Raw genomic sequence first — 16833 nt, forward strand, 5'->3', positions numbered from 1 at the left:
AGTAGAAGTACAGTATAGTATCTGTTTACAGTAGAAGTACAGTATATTATCTTTTTACAGTAGAAGTACAGTATATTGTCTTTTTACAGTATAAGTACAGTATATCATCGTTTTACAGTAGAAGTACAGTATAGTATATGTTTTTATAGTAGAAGTGCAGTATAGTATATTTTACAGTAGAAGTACAGTATATTATCTGTTTACAGTAGAAGTACAGTATATTATCTGTTTACAGTAGAAGTACAGTATAGTATATGTTTACAGTAGATGTACAGTATAGTATTTTTTACAGTAGAAGTACAGTATAGTATATTTTTACAGTAGAAGTACAGTATAGTATCTGTTTACAGTAAAATTACATTATAGTATCTGTTTACAGTAGAAGTACAGACTAGTATTTGTTTACAGTATACGTACAGTATAGCATATTTTTACAGTATAAGTACATTATAGTATCTGTTTACAGTAGAAGCACAGTATAGTATCTGTTTACAGTAGAAGTACAGTATATTATATTTTTTACAGTATAGTATAGTATCTGTTTACAGTAGAAGTGCAGTATATTATCTGTGTACAGTACAAGTACAGTATATTATCTTTTTACAGTAGAAGTACAGTATAGTATATTTTATACAGTATAAGTACAGTATATTAAATTTTTACAGTAGACGCACAGTATAGTATCTGTTTACAGTAGAAGTACAGTATATTATCTGTTTACAGTAGAAGTACAGTATAGTATCTGTTTACAGTAGGAGTACATTATAGTATATTTTTACATTAGAAGTACATTATAGTATATGTTTACAGTATAAGTACAGTATATTATCTTTTTACAGTAGACATACAGTATAGTATCTGTTTACAGTAGAAGTACAGTATAGTATCTTTTTACAGTAAAAGTACAGTATGGTATCTGTTTACTATCCAAGCTAACCTGAACCAAGCTAACCTTACCTGAAATAGTCACTGCAGTCACACAGGAGGGCCTTGTGGGCATTCAACTCAGTGCTGTTGACTTTAATAACCACATCACAGAGCCTTCCCTCCAGATGCAGGTCATTAAGGATTGTACAGGACATTGTTTCCTTTACCATGTGGGGATTTTAAATTGTATCTACAGAATATATTCAAGCTTACAGACAAGTAGCCGGAAACAACAAGTGATATCTTCACTTGTCTTGTGAGATATGATGAGAATTGTTGAATATATATAGAACACAAATGTTCTAGAATGTTCTATTATGACATCATACTGTGACATCACAAATGTTCTAGAATGTTCTATTATGAAATCATACTGTGATATCACAAATGATCTAGCATGTTTGATTATGATATCATACTGTGACATCACAAATGTTCTAGAGTGTTTGGTTATGACATCATACTGTGACATCACAAATGTTCTAGAATGTTTGATTATGACATCATACTGTGATATCACAAATGTTCTAGAATGTTTGATTATGACATCATACTGTGACATCACAAATGTTCTAGAATGTTCTATTATCACATCATACTATGACATCACAAATGTTCTAGAATGTTTTATTATGACATCATACTGTGACATCCAGTTATTAACAATTATTAACAGCGTTAGTTTTTTCAGTAACGAGTAATCTCGTATTTAATGTTGCCCAGTTGTGGCCTGTTGAGGGGCAATACATATCAAAAGTTCCAAAACATCTATTGTGTTTGTATTTGTATGATCCACTATATAAACATAGTAATTATAATATCTACATACATGGCATTTGATTGGAGGCTAGTCTCACTTTGTCCCACAGCAACATTAAAATTGTTTAGATTTGTGTATGTTGTTTATGTAAAACATTTACTTGAAAATAATGCAATAGTTAGTTTCTGAAGTAACTAGTTACTTTTATAATTTGTAACTGAGTAAGTAATTTAGTTACTTTTTGGAAGAAGTAACTAGTAACTGTAACTAGTAACTAACTTTTTTAAAGTAACTTGCCCAACACTGGTGACATCACAACGGAACATGTTTGAGTTTCATTTTAATAATTTAAATAATATGTTGACATAAAAAAAGAACAAATAAAATGATAAAAAAAAACTACATAAAACGATACAAATTATAATAAAATATTTAAGTAAAATGTATAGAAATAAAGAAAAATAAGACAATGAAATAAAGATAATAATTCATTTAAAAGCTATTTTAAAAAGGTAAGTTTTGAGCAGTGCCAACCGAGTCTGCTGTCCTAACAGACTTGGGGTCTGTAGGGTAAGCACTTATTCCCTCCGCCCTGGACATTTATGGAGATGTATGGGCCTTTTAAGTCAGTGATAAAAGTGTCTTTCAAGGATAAGTGAGCTCCTGCACTGATTATTATAGTTCAATATTCTTGACTTGTTTAAAGAAGACGTATCCGGCCCATGGGGACATTAACGTGTGTTGTGGGGCCTTACAAATACATTTGATTTGATTTGATTTGGGTATGTTTCTGCTTGTCTAACTCCGGGGGAGATGGCAAATAAGCTCATTTCCTTTAAGTTCCTTTAGCCCCTAGCTTCTCCGACGAGCAGGTCAACACCTCGCGCGGTCGCCTCCACCGTCGGTGTGTGAGTGAACGGGCGAATGTGAGGCACGAGATGTGAAGCGTGTTTGGATAAAAATAACATGCAGTCCAACTGAACAATAAGTGGCGGGAATGAGTTTTACTGGAAATAGTTGAGCAGACATGGCGAAGTGGGGTGCGGATGGGTAGCGCAGTGGACTAAGCACTCGCCTACCACCTGGGATCTAATCCAGCTGTGTCCTGGTCGTTGTAAACTGCGCCTCCTACTGGTCGGTCGGGGAGCCTGTTCAGCAGGGAGGGAGGGGATCTGGGGGAAATAGCGTGAACCTCCCACGCGTCAGGTTCCCCCAGTGAAACTCTTCACGTCAGGTGAAAAGAAGCGTTTTGCGACTCCACATCTGAGGAGGCATGTGGTAGTTCTACACCCTCCCCAGGCCGACAGTGGGGCAATGCAAGCAACGGCCAGGAAGGGAATTGGCATAACGACTAAATTGGGATGGGTGAAAAAATACAGAAAAAAGCCCCCCAAAAAAAAAAGACATGGCGAGGTGTCTTGCATGTGCTGTCAGGTTCACATCATGCTGCACAGTGGACCTCCTCATCTCACCCACTGAACGGCTCTCTATTGTCAGGCGGAGGGGGGGGGGCGGGGGGGGGGGGGGTACATGCTGTGGCATTTATATTGCCGATCGCTTCCGTCTTTCATTCTGGCAGCCACGATGTTTGGGGAAATGGCGTGCGCTGAATGTCAATGTCATGTCACTGGATTACATTTGGCCAACGGGAACAGGTCAGGTATTGAAACGCCGCTACCCAGAGAACGTCTCTGCGCCCTGAAAGAAGACACAGGTAGATAAACTGAAACCTGCCCACTTTATCAACCAAAAACACACTTGGTTCACGCCCCTTTCCAAGATGGCTGCACGTTTGTGAGTTGTGAGTTTGTCTCTGTTTTTACCTCGTCTAATGTCGGCTAAACTGGATTAAATTCCCAATAATTTTGTCTGGAAGAAACAGTGGTCTACATGCTGCATGGAAATCAACCTCTGAGATGGACTACGTGCTTACTCCTAAACTCCTGCTTGCTGCTAATGTAGCTGAGTCACTGTAAACAGAGTTAGGCTACCAGCTACCAGCTACCAGCCACCACCACCACCAGGCCAGCCCCAGGCTACTAGCTACCAGCCACCATCACCAGGCCAGCCCCAGGCTACTAGCTACCAGCCACCATCACCAGGCCAGCCCCAGGCTACCAGCTACCAGCCACCATCACCAGGCCAGCCCCAGGCTACCAGCTACCAGCCACCATCACCAGGTCAGCACCAGGCTACTAGCTACCAGCCACCATCACCAGGTCAGCACCAGGCTACTAGCTACCAGCCACCATCACCAGGTCAGCACCAGGCTACTAGCTACCAGCCACCATCACCAGGCCAGCCCCGGGCTACTAGCTACCAGCCACCATCACCAGGCCAGCCCCAGGCTACTAGCTACCAGCCACCATCACCAGGCCAGCCCCAGGCTACTAGCTACCAGCCACCATCACCAGGTCAGCACCAGGCTACTAGCTACCAGCCACCATCACCAGGTCAGCACCAGGCTACTAGCTACCAGCCACCATCACCAGGCCAGCCCCAGGCTACTAGCTACCAGCCACCATCACCAGGCCAGCCCCAGGCTACTAGCTACCAGCCACCATCACCAGGCCAGCCCCAGGCTACTAGCTACCAGCCACCATCACCAGGCCAGCCCCAGGCTACTAGCTACCAGCCACCACCACCACCAGGCAAATGTTGGGGATAAAAAAGAAAAGCATTCAATGATGCAAACAGCCACATGTTTGCCCAACAACTGAACGGCTCTTGACACAAATCCCAATTGAGAATTTCAACCTCGTACGTTGCAGCATTCTGCAACACGCACGTGACTTCATGTCGTACATTATTATCTCTGAAATAGTTTGTGCAATAATCCCACCGTGGAGACACATCCTCGGGGAGCGTGGCTGGTTTACACAGTGAACTTTGACCCCCGGACTCGTGTTAGTCATCCTCGCCTATAAATCACCTCACACTAACTGGTCTCCCCCCTCTCATCTCCTCCTGACCCCCCCCCCCCTCCCGAACCCTCTCTCCTCGACCCCTCCTCCCCCCTCCTTCATTCTCGTCTTCCACCCACCCCTCCTTAATAATCTCCCCCCCTCTCCCCTCCCTCCCTCCCCCACCTCCTCCTCCACACCACCAGTCGTGGCTGTCCCTCACCACAGGGTTGTTCTGGACGTTGCTCCTGAAGTAGTCAGGCTTCATCAAGCCCATGCGAACCTGGGAAGAGACAAGCAGACAGCGGGTACAACTTAGACATCGGTTGTAGACGGTTTCTGTTGCTAGGGAACAGTTTGGACCCAAATGTTTGACAACCACTGTACTAGGGAACCTAGTGTTGTTTTAATGTAATGCACAGTAATACAATTCGTTTTTTTGTTTTTTTATAAATGTTTTTCTTTTCTTTACTTTTCATACATAAAACAGATCATAACAGTACAATAATAATAATAATAATAATAATAATAATAATAATAATAATAATAATAATAATAATAATAATAATAATAATAATAATAATAGCGACGACAACAATAATAACAGTAACATGAATCATAATGACCTTGACAAGAGACAGACAAACAAGAAAAAGTCAAATAATAAAAATAAAATTTAAAATAAATGTGGCTCAGGCACTAGCAACCATGTTTGTGTATCCGTAATACAATTAGTTACCTTGGGCAGCAGCAAAGGGATGTGTGTTTTACGCTCCTCACGGGAGTGGTCGATCCAACGGAGGACGGCCTCGAACACCGTCTCCTCGCTCTTCACGTTCAGTGCATCCCTCTCGATGATGTCCACCAGTTGCTGCGGGGACAGCTCCACAAACTCCTGTGAGACGTGCAACATCTCCTCAAAGTGGCACACGATGAAGAGATGGGCCTTGCGCCTCAGGTCAGGGCAGCAGTAGATGTCCACGAACCTCCAGATGCCGACACAGTTTTCCAGAGACAGCTGGCCTTCTAGGAAGTCAGAGCACGCTCCTACTATGCCAGTGACGCGAAGCTGGTCTGCAGCCACCAGAAGCTCTTTCACGTTCTCTGCTGTCACCAGCACAAAGCGTGTGTAGGAGTACTCTATGATGAGCTGCATCATACCCGGGGACACCCCAGGGATACTGTAGACTGCTTTCTCTGAGTCGCTCCAGCGAGTGAAGAGGGCTCTGTGGGACGCAGAGTATAGAGATATCTGATGAGTAAACAGTAAGCAACATTCTGTCCTGTGTAGTCATATATGTTCACTGTAGAAGTATAGGGTCTTAGCAAAGTAGAAGTATAGTATCTTTTTACAGTAGATGTACAGTATAGTATCTGTTTACAGTAGAAGTACAGTATATTATCTGTTTACAGTAGAAGTACAGTATAGTATTTGTTTACAGTAGAAGTACAGTATAGTATCTGTTTACAGTAGAAGTACAGTATATTATCTTTTTACAGTAGAAGTACAGTATAGTATATTTTACAGTAGAAGTGCAGTATATTATATGTTTACAGTAGAAGTACAGTATAGTATCTGTTTACAGTAGAAGTACAGTATAGTATCTGTTTACAGTAGAAGTACAGTATAGTATCTGTTTACAGTAGAAGTACAGTATATTATCTTTTTACAGTAGAAGTACAGTATATTGTCTTTTTACAGTATAAGTACAGTATATCATCGTTTTACAGTAGAAGTACAGTATAGTATATGTTTTTATAGTAGAAGTGCAGTATAGTATATTTTACAGTAGAAGTACAGTATATTATCTGTTTACAGTAGAAGTACAGTATATTATCTGTTTACAGTAGAAGTACAGTATAGTATATGTTTACAGTAGATGTACAGTATAGTATTTTTTACAGTAGAAGTACAGTATAGTATATTTTTACAGTAGAAGTACAGTATAGTATCTGTTTACAGTAAAATTACATTATAGTATCTGTTTACAGTAGAAGTACAGACTAGTATTTGTTTACAGTATACGTACAGTATAGCATATTTTTACAGTATAAGTACATTATAGTATCTGTTTACAGTAGAAGCACAGTATAGTATCTGTTTACAGTAGAAGTACAGTATATTATATTTTTTACAGTATAGTATAGTATCTGTTTACAGTAGAAGTGCAGTATATTATCTGTGTACAGTACAAGTACAGTATATTATCTTTTTACAGTAGAAGTACAGTATAGTATATTTTATACAGTATAAGTACAGTATATTAAATTTTTACAGTAGACGCACAGTATAGTATCTGTTTACAGTAGAAGTACAGTATATTATCTGTTTACAGTAGAAGTACAGTATAGTATCTGTTTACAGTAGGAGTACATTATAGTATATTTTTACATTAGAAGTACATTATAGTATATGTTTACAGTATAAGTACAGTATATTATCTTTTTACAGTAGACATACAGTATAGTATCTGTTTACAGTAGAAGTACAGTATAGTATCTTTTTACAGTAAAAGTACAGTATGGTATCTGTTTACTATCCAAGCTAACCTGAACCAAGCTAACCTTACCTGAAATAGTCACTGCAGTCACACAGGAGGGCCTTGTGGGCATTCAACTCAGTGCTGTTGACTTTAATAACCACATCACAGAGCCTTCCCTCCAGATGCAGGTCATTAAGGATTGTACAGGACATTGTTTCCTTTACCATGTGGGGATTTTAAATTGTATCTACAGAATATATTCAAGCTTACAGACAAGTAGCCGGAAACAACAAGTGATATCTTCACTTGTCTTGTGAGATATGATGAGAATTGTTGAATATATATAGAACACAAATGTTCTAGAATGTTCTATTATGACATCATACTGTGACATCACAAATGTTCTAGAATGTTCTATTATGAAATCATACTGTGATATCACAAATGATCTAGCATGTTTGATTATGATATCATACTGTGACATCACAAATGTTCTAGAGTGTTTGGTTATGACATCATACTGTGACATCACAAATGTTCTAGAATGTTTGATTATGACATCATACTGTGATATCACAAATGTTCTAGAATGTTTGATTATGACATCATACTGTGACATCACAAATGTTCTAGAATGTTCTATTATCACATCATACTATGACATCACAAATGTTCTAGAATGTTTTATTATGACATCATACTGTGACATCCAGTTATTAACAATTATTAACAGCGTTAGTTTTTTCAGTAACGAGTAATCTCGTATTTAATGTTGCCCAGTTGTGGCCTGTTGAGGGGCAATACATATCAAAAGTTCCAAAACATCTATTGTGTTTGTATTTGTATGATCCACTATATAAACATAGTAATTATAATATCTACATACATGGCATTTGATTGGAGGCTAGTCTCACTTTGTCCCACAGCAACATTAAAATTGTTTAGATTTGTGTATGTTGTTTATGTAAAACATTTACTTGAAAATAATGCAATAGTTAGTTTCTGAAGTAACTAGTTACTTTTATAATTTGTAACTGAGTAAGTAATTTAGTTACTTTTTGGAAGAAGTAACTAGTAACTGTAACTAGTAACTAACTTTTTTAAAGTAACTTGCCCAACACTGGTGACATCACAACGGAACATGTTTGAGTTTCATTTTAATAATTTAAATAATATGTTGACATAAAAAAAGAACAAATAAAATGATAAAAAAAAACTACATAAAACGATACAAATTATAATAAAATATTTAAGTAAAATGTATAGAAATAAAGAAAAATAAGACAATGAAATAAAGATAATAATTCATTTAAAAGCTATTTTAAAAAGGTAAGTTTTGAGCAGTGCCAACCGAGTCTGCTGTCCTAACAGACTTGGGGTCTGTAGGGTAAGCACTTATTCCCTCCGCCCTGGACATTTATGGAGATGTATGGGCCTTTTAAGTCAGTGATAAAAGTGTCTTTCAAGGATAAGTGAGCTCCTGCACTGATTATTATAGTTCAATATTCTTGACTTGTTTAAAGAAGACGTATCCGGCCCATGGGGACATTAACGTGTGTTGTGGGGCCTTACAAATACATTTGATTTGATTTGATTTGGGTATGTTTCTGCTTGTCTAACTCCGGGGGAGATGGCAAATAAGCTCATTTCCTTTAAGTTCCTTTAGCCCCTAGCTTCTCCGACGAGCAGGTCAACACCTCGCGCGGTCGCCTCCACCGTCGGTGTGTGAGTGAACGGGCGAATGTGAGGCACGAGATGTGAAGCGTGTTTGGATAAAAATAACATGCAGTCCAACTGAACAATAAGTGGCGGGAATGAGTTTTACTGGAAATAGTTGAGCAGACATGGCGAAGTGGGGTGCGGATGGGTAGCGCAGTGGACTAAGCACTCGCCTACCACCTGGGATCTAATCCAGCTGTGTCCTGGTCGTTGTAAACTGCGCCTCCTACTGGTCGGTCGGGGAGCCTGTTCAGCAGGGAGGGAGGGGATCTGGGGGAAATAGCGTGAACCTCCCACGCGTCAGGTTCCCCCAGTGAAACTCTTCACGTCAGGTGAAAAGAAGCGTTTTGCGACTCCACATCTGAGGAGGCATGTGGTAGTTCTACACCCTCCCCAGGCCGACAGTGGGGCAATGCAAGCAACGGCCAGGAAGGGAATTGGCATAACGACTAAATTGGGATGGGTGAAAAAATACAGAAAAAAGCCCCCCAAAAAAAAAAGACATGGCGAGGTGTCTTGCATGTGCTGTCAGGTTCACATCATGCTGCACAGTGGACCTCCTCATCTCACCCACTGAACGGCTCTCTATTGTCAGGCGGAGGGGGGGGGGCGGGGGGGGGGGGGGTACATGCTGTGGCATTTATATTGCCGATCGCTTCCGTCTTTCATTCTGGCAGCCACGATGTTTGGGGAAATGGCGTGCGCTGAATGTCAATGTCATGTCACTGGATTACATTTGGCCAACGGGAACAGGTCAGGTATTGAAACGCCGCTACCCAGAGAACGTCTCTGCGCCCTGAAAGAAGACACAGGTAGATAAACTGAAACCTGCCCACTTTATCAACCAAAAACACACTTGGTTCACGCCCCTTTCCAAGATGGCTGCACGTTTGTGAGTTGTGAGTTTGTCTCTGTTTTTACCTCGTCTAATGTCGGCTAAACTGGATTAAATTCCCAATAATTTTGTCTGGAAGAAACAGTGGTCTACATGCTGCATGGAAATCAACCTCTGAGATGGACTACGTGCTTACTCCTAAACTCCTGCTTGCTGCTAATGTAGCTGAGTCACTGTAAACAGAGTTAGGCTACCAGCTACCAGCTACCAGCCACCACCACCACCAGGCCAGCCCCAGGCTACTAGCTACCAGCCACCATCACCAGGCCAGCCCCAGGCTACTAGCTACCAGCCACCATCACCAGGCCAGCCCCAGGCTACCAGCTACCAGCCACCATCACCAGGCCAGCCCCAGGCTACCAGCTACCAGCCACCATCACCAGGTCAGCACCAGGCTACTAGCTACCAGCCACCATCACCAGGTCAGCACCAGGCTACTAGCTACCAGCCACCATCACCAGGTCAGCACCAGGCTACTAGCTACCAGCCACCATCACCAGGCCAGCCCCGGGCTACTAGCTACCAGCCACCATCACCAGGCCAGCCCCAGGCTACTAGCTACCAGCCACCATCACCAGGCCAGCCCCAGGCTACTAGCTACCAGCCACCATCACCAGGTCAGCACCAGGCTACTAGCTACCAGCCACCATCACCAGGTCAGCACCAGGCTACTAGCTACCAGCCACCATCACCAGGCCAGCCCCAGGCTACTAGCTACCAGCCACCATCACCAGGCCAGCCCCAGGCTACTAGCTACCAGCCACCATCACCAGGCCAGCCCCAGGCTACTAGCTACCAGCCACCATCACCAGGCCAGCCCCAGGCTACTAGCTACCAGCCACCACCACCACCAGGCAAATGTTGGGGATAAAAAAGAAAAGCATTCAATGATGCAAACAGCCACATGTTTGCCCAACAACTGAACGGCTCTTGACACAAATCCCAATTGAGAATTTCAACCTCGTACGTTGCAGCATTCTGCAACACGCACGTGACTTCATGTCGTACATTATTATCTCTGAAATAGTTTGTGCAATAATCCCACCGTGGAGACACATCCTCGGGGAGCGTGGCTGGTTTACACAGTGAACTTTGACCCCCGGACTCGTGTTAGTCATCCTCGCCTATAAATCACCTCACACTAACTGGTCTCCCCCCTCTCATCTCCTCCTGACCCCCCCCCCCCTCCCGAACCCTCTCTCCTCGACCCCTCCTCCCCCCTCCTTCATTCTCGTCTTCCACCCACCCCTCCTTAATAATCTCCCCCCCTCTCCCCTCCCTCCCTCCCCCACCTCCTCCTCCACACCACCAGGTGGCAGTGTCAGCTGACTCTCAGGAGGCCCTGTGTTCAGACGACGGGGGAGGGGAGAGTGACGAGGGGCTCCTCCTGAATGTAACCGCTCTGGGCCTCCCCCCCCCCATCCTCCTCCTCCTCCCCCCCCTCCCCCTCTCCCTCCTCGTCCTCCTCCACCCATAATCATCATCAGCAGCCTGCTCTCCGCCTGGTCCCTGCCACCCCGGGCCCCTCCTCCCCCAAACCCTCGCACCCGGGCAGGGTGCGCACGCAGCAGCAGCCCCACCCCGACCAGCACCGCCTCGCCCCCTACACCCCCTCCTCCTCCTCCCCCCCCTCCTCCCCCTCCTCCTCCTCCTCGTCCTCCTCCTCCCCCTCCACGCCGCCTCCCCTCCCCTCGGCCAGGGCGCACAGACGGGAGGACCAGGAGGTGGCCGTCATCACCAGGGCGGGGCTCGCCGGCAGCAGCGGTGGGGGCGGCGGCGAGGCGGGCTCGGAGCAGGGGGACAGCAGCAGCGAGGGTTACCACGGTTACGAGGGCTTCCGCGAGGAGGAGGAGGAGGAGGAGGAGAAGGGGGGCCGGAGCCCGCGGAGCCTGCGGCAGCTGAAGCGGTTCCACAGCGCCGACACCCAGGGGGGCCGCAGCGGCGCCCTCCTCCCCTCGCCCGGCCGGCGGCCCTCCTCCTCCTCCTGGCTGGACGACCCGCGCCGCCACTCGCTGGTAGTGTGCTCGGCGGAGGAGGAGCCCGGCCCCCAGCAGCGCAGCAGCGGAGCCGCCCCCTCCTCCTCCCCCTCCTCCTCCTGGCTGGACGACCCGCGCCGCCACTCGGTGGAGGTGTGCCCGGCGGAGGAGGAGCCCGGCCCCCAGCAGCGCAGCAGCGGAGCCACCCCCTCCTCCTCCCCCTCCTCCTCCTCCTCCTCCTCGGGCTTCGTGTCGCGGGCCGACAGCCTGCAGATCCAGCAGCCGAGCCAGCAGCAGACGCCCTCCTCCCCCTCCCCCTCCGCCTCCTCCTCCTCCTCCTCCCCCGCCGCCGCCGCGCAGACCGCCCTGCCGACGCCCCCCCCCCGCCCCCGACGCAAGCAGAAGATGAGCCCGCCCTGCATCTCCGTGGAGCCGCCCTCCGACGGGCCCGAGGCCCCGCACCGGGACACCTGCCTGAGGAGGAGGGCGACGCCGTCCTCCAGCGACTCCTCCCGGGACTCCTCCTTCGACCTGGGGGGCGGCGCCGGCGGGGGGGGCGGGGGCGCGGGGGCGGACGGAGGGTCAACGCCCAACGTCACCAACAACCCCAAGCTGCTGCTATTGACTCCGCCCACTTACTCCTCCTCCTCCTTCGAGAAGACGAGCTCTGAGCACTGAACCACTGAGACACACACACACACACAGACAGAGACACACACAGAGACACACACACACACACACACACACACACACACACACAGAGACACACACACACACACACACACACACACACACACAGACACACACACACACACACACAGACACACACACACACACACACACACACACACACACACACACACACACACACAGACACACACACACACACACACACACACACACACACACAGACACACACACACACACACACACACACACAGACACACACACACACACACACACACACACAGACACACAGACACACACACACACACACACACACACAGACACACACACACACAGACACACACACACACACAGACACACGCACACACGCGGTGTATCTGGTGACGGTGACAGTACTAGTAGTAAGAACAACGCCGCAGAGAGTAATAAATGGTGAAACACGGTGAAAATAAACGCCGCCCTTGGACTGGTAAAGAGGGCCGTCTGTCGTAGCGTGAGCGTCCCCTCGTCTGCCTCCTGTTTCCTGCCAAAACCACCGCCGCCACCGCCACGCGAGAAAGCAAAACCCCCCGAAGACGAAGCAAGACCACCAACATGACTGTTTCTCTCCCAGACCCCCACGAGCCCGCATGTCGTCGGCTGCTGGTTGACCCCCCCATGACCTCTGGAGAGATATCAACGCCGGGATCTTTACGAGCGGCGGGCCACCCACCCCCGCACCCCCCCCACCCGCGTGGCCCGCCGCCGTCGGGACCCCCCCCCCCACGTTGCACAGAGAGACATCCCGCCCCCCCTTTCGTTCGTTCGAAAGGGCAACAACGTTGGAGGTACAAAGCAATATGAACGTTTTAGAGACACTATTTTCTTAAATTATTGGGCCATAGTGTTGTACAGGATGTAGAATTTTTTTATTTCATTATATTTTTATTTTTGTGATTTTTTTCTCTCTCTCTCCCTCTCTCTCTCTCTCTCGCTCTCTTTTCTTTCGTTTCGTTTGTTCGAAATCTTCGTTTTGTTTTTGTCGAGTTCGTCTACGTTTTTTTTTCTTTTTTTTCTCACTGTAGGGTGTTTCCAGCTTTCTTGATTTACTGGGGAAAGTGAACATTTTTCAAAGTGCTGAAAACCATGTATTTGTAGGAATAATATATATATATAAAAAAAAAAAAAAAGTCATTAAACTGAGCTTGGATTTTTAAGCACAAGCAGTCGGTTGTCGTGGTTTGATTAAATAATAAATGGTGTATTTTATATATAGCAGCTTTTATCCAAAGCGCCTTACAGTTTGTTCCTCACATTGGGACCCACTCACTCACACACTCACACACCGACAGCGGAGGCGACCATGCAAGGTGCCGACCTGCTCATCAGGACCAGTTAGGGGGTTAAGTGTCTTGCTCAAGGACACTTCGACACGCTGGCCGGGAGGAGCGGGAATTGAACCGGGAACCTCTGGATTACCAGACGACTACTCTACCACCCGAGCCACTGTCGCCCGTGATTAGAGGAAGCAGGAGGACGCTGTAGACTCCGTTGGACGACACAACGCTCCTCTGCATCGCTGGGTCTTGAACACGTTCGGACCTGGAATCAGGGGAGTCATTTTGGAGGAAAAAAATTAAAAAAAAAAAAGAAAGTTTTATTATTACAATTTTTTATATTGATTTAGAATTCGAATGTCAACATTATGAACGAAGCTTCGAACTATTCGGTACAGCCCTAGCATGTTTTGATATTGTCAATTATCTCACTTTTACTTGGTGACTTTTACTGTGACTAACTGAAATATGCCCCAAAAAAAAGGAAAATGGACATAGGGATGTTTTTTTGTCAAAGGGCAGCAGAGACAAGTGATACAGGGACACAGGTAAGGTCTGGCTTAGTGATTATAACAGTGCAGTTCAGCATTCAGTAACCCATACTTTTTGTGAACGTGTTTTTGATACTACATTCTGTTGAACACACACCTCAAAACCGTACCTAAGGAAAATTGGCTCAATTGCAAGACAAGTAATAGACAGTTATGATATTACATTCTGCATAATTCGTATGCAAAATATTGTGGTTCCCTGCTTTAGTCTGTTGACACATTTCTATACTAAAAATGCTTGTGTAGTCCTGTGTCATACCTACATGTCATATAACTGAATTGTATAGAAACAACTCACCAAAAGTGACTATTGCACAACTGATTTGACAAAAAAAATCCCTTCACCCCCCCCCCCCCCCCCCTCCTCGCCATACCTTGTCTTTTACTGAAATTACGCCACTGCCTGGAACGACACAAACCTCAAAGTAGTTGTGCTCTTGTGATTGGTCGAAGATGGCTGAGGCATAGATTACTGTGGTAGTTCCACCTCTGGCGAGAAAAGATTACAATATATAATACATGTTCTCACAGATTCAAGTTCAAATATCTATCTTCATTGGTTGTAACAGTATCAATTATTAAATAACATATACCTCTGTCAAAGATTATGAACCTACACGATACGGTTTGGCTGTAATCCTTATAGTTGTATCTCCGTCTTTATCTTTTATCTTCAATGGGGGGGGGGGGGGGCACAGGTGGCACACCTCACTCCCCAGGTCTATAGTTTCAATACTCGAGTTTCTCTATTTCATTAGCACTAAAAGTGCATTTTATAATTATTTTTTATAATTTTACTTTATTGTGTCAGAGACTTCAGAATGTTATCTTTCAAAATAGACCAGGTTCATGCATGTGCTATAAGTATAAAGTATAGTATTTTGGTTTGCAAAAAAAGTATGCAGTCCTCAAGTTCAAGTTGACCTTTGACTTGTTTCACAATCTGACACTGGATCTGTACTTGAAGAGAGCGGACGATGCAACCAGACGTCAACGTGACACTCCATGAACACACACACAGGCTTTGTTGCTCCACCTCGCCTGCCTGTGTGTACCGGTGTGTGTGTGTGTGTGTGTGTGTGTGTGTGTGTGTGTGTGTGCGTGTGTGTGTGTGTGTGTGTGTGTGTGTGTGTGTGTGTGTGTGTGTGTGTGTGTGTGTGTGTGTGTGTGTGTGTGTGTGTGTGTGTGTGTGTGTGTGTGTGTGTGTGTGTGTGTGTGTGTGCGCGTGTGTGTGTGTGTGTGTGTGTGTGTGTGTGTGTGTGTGTGTGTGTGTGTGTGTGTGTGTGTGTGTGTGCCTATGCGTTGCATGCAGCAGGAATATATCAATAAAGTTGGGAACAGGCCAGACGGCACGTCATCCATCGTTAAGCGCTTCCTTCTGGACTACAGACATGGCCTCCAGCCCTCACTTCTGGACTACAGACATGGCCTCCAGCCCTCACTTCTGGACTACAGACATGGCCTCCAGCCCTCACGTCTGGACTACAGACATGGCCTCCAGCCCTCACTTCTGGACTACAGACATGGCCTCCAGCCCTCACTTCTGGACTACAGACATGGCCTCCAGCCCTCACGTCTGGACTACAGACATGGCCTCCAGCCCTCACTTCTGGACTACAGACATGGCCTCCAGTCCTCACTTCTGGACTACAGACATGGCCTCCAGCCCTCACTTCTGGACTACAGACATGGCCTCCAGCCCTCACGTCTGGACTACAGACATGGCCTCCAGCCCTCACGTCTGGACTACAGACATGGCCTCCAGTCCTCACGTCTGGACTACAGACATGGCCTCCAGTCCTCACGTCTGGACTACAGACATGGCCTCCAGCCCTCACGTCTGGACTACAGACATGGCCTCCAGCCCTCACGTCTGCTGCCTCCCTGACACCAGCAGAAACCCTCACCTCCATGTGGACCTGCTGTCTGTGGCGGCACCAAGGATGGAAAGTATTTAAGTACAGTGAAAGAAGTACAGTTTTGAAGTACTTGTTCGTACTTGTCTAAATATTCAACTTTTTACAGCACTACATTTATCTAAACCCTGGTGTTAATTAACCCATTTAGACCTAAAACGCCGGCCAAAAAAGCCTATTAAAACCTATGCAATTATTCTACACAATCTCTTAAAACCTGAGGTTTTTTTGGAAAGATTTTCAGAATTGTCAATCTTCACTAAAACCTTTTATATCTCAGCCTCTGGAGCAGATAGAAACATGAAATGAAAACCATTCGATAGATTACAACTTGGGCTTTTATTTGAACATCATTAATTTACTATAATGCATATGCTATAGTGCATAACGACTACCTAGACTGTGTAGAACGGGGATCAAAGGAAAAAGATCAAGGGACCAAAACCCGACTTTTCTCGGGTTTGGCGCTCAACCGCTGGCGAGATAACCCGACTTTATTCGTGATTGGCGCTGAATGAGTTAATCATTTTTTTTTATATATAAAATCCCAAAGCATTCCCCCCACATGTATTTCAGCGAATCACAGCGCATTTCATTGGCGACCGTGCCAAGGTGCCAACCTGCTCATCGGGAGCAATTAGGGGTCAAGTGTCTTGCTCAAGGACACTTCGACACACGCTGGCCGGGAGGAGCGGGAATT

The sequence above is a fragment of the Notolepis coatsorum genome (assembly GCF_963971535.1).
Source record: "Notolepis coatsorum genome assembly, chromosome: 10".
NCBI lineage: Eukaryota > Metazoa > Chordata > Actinopteri > Aulopiformes > Paralepididae > Notolepis > Notolepis coatsorum.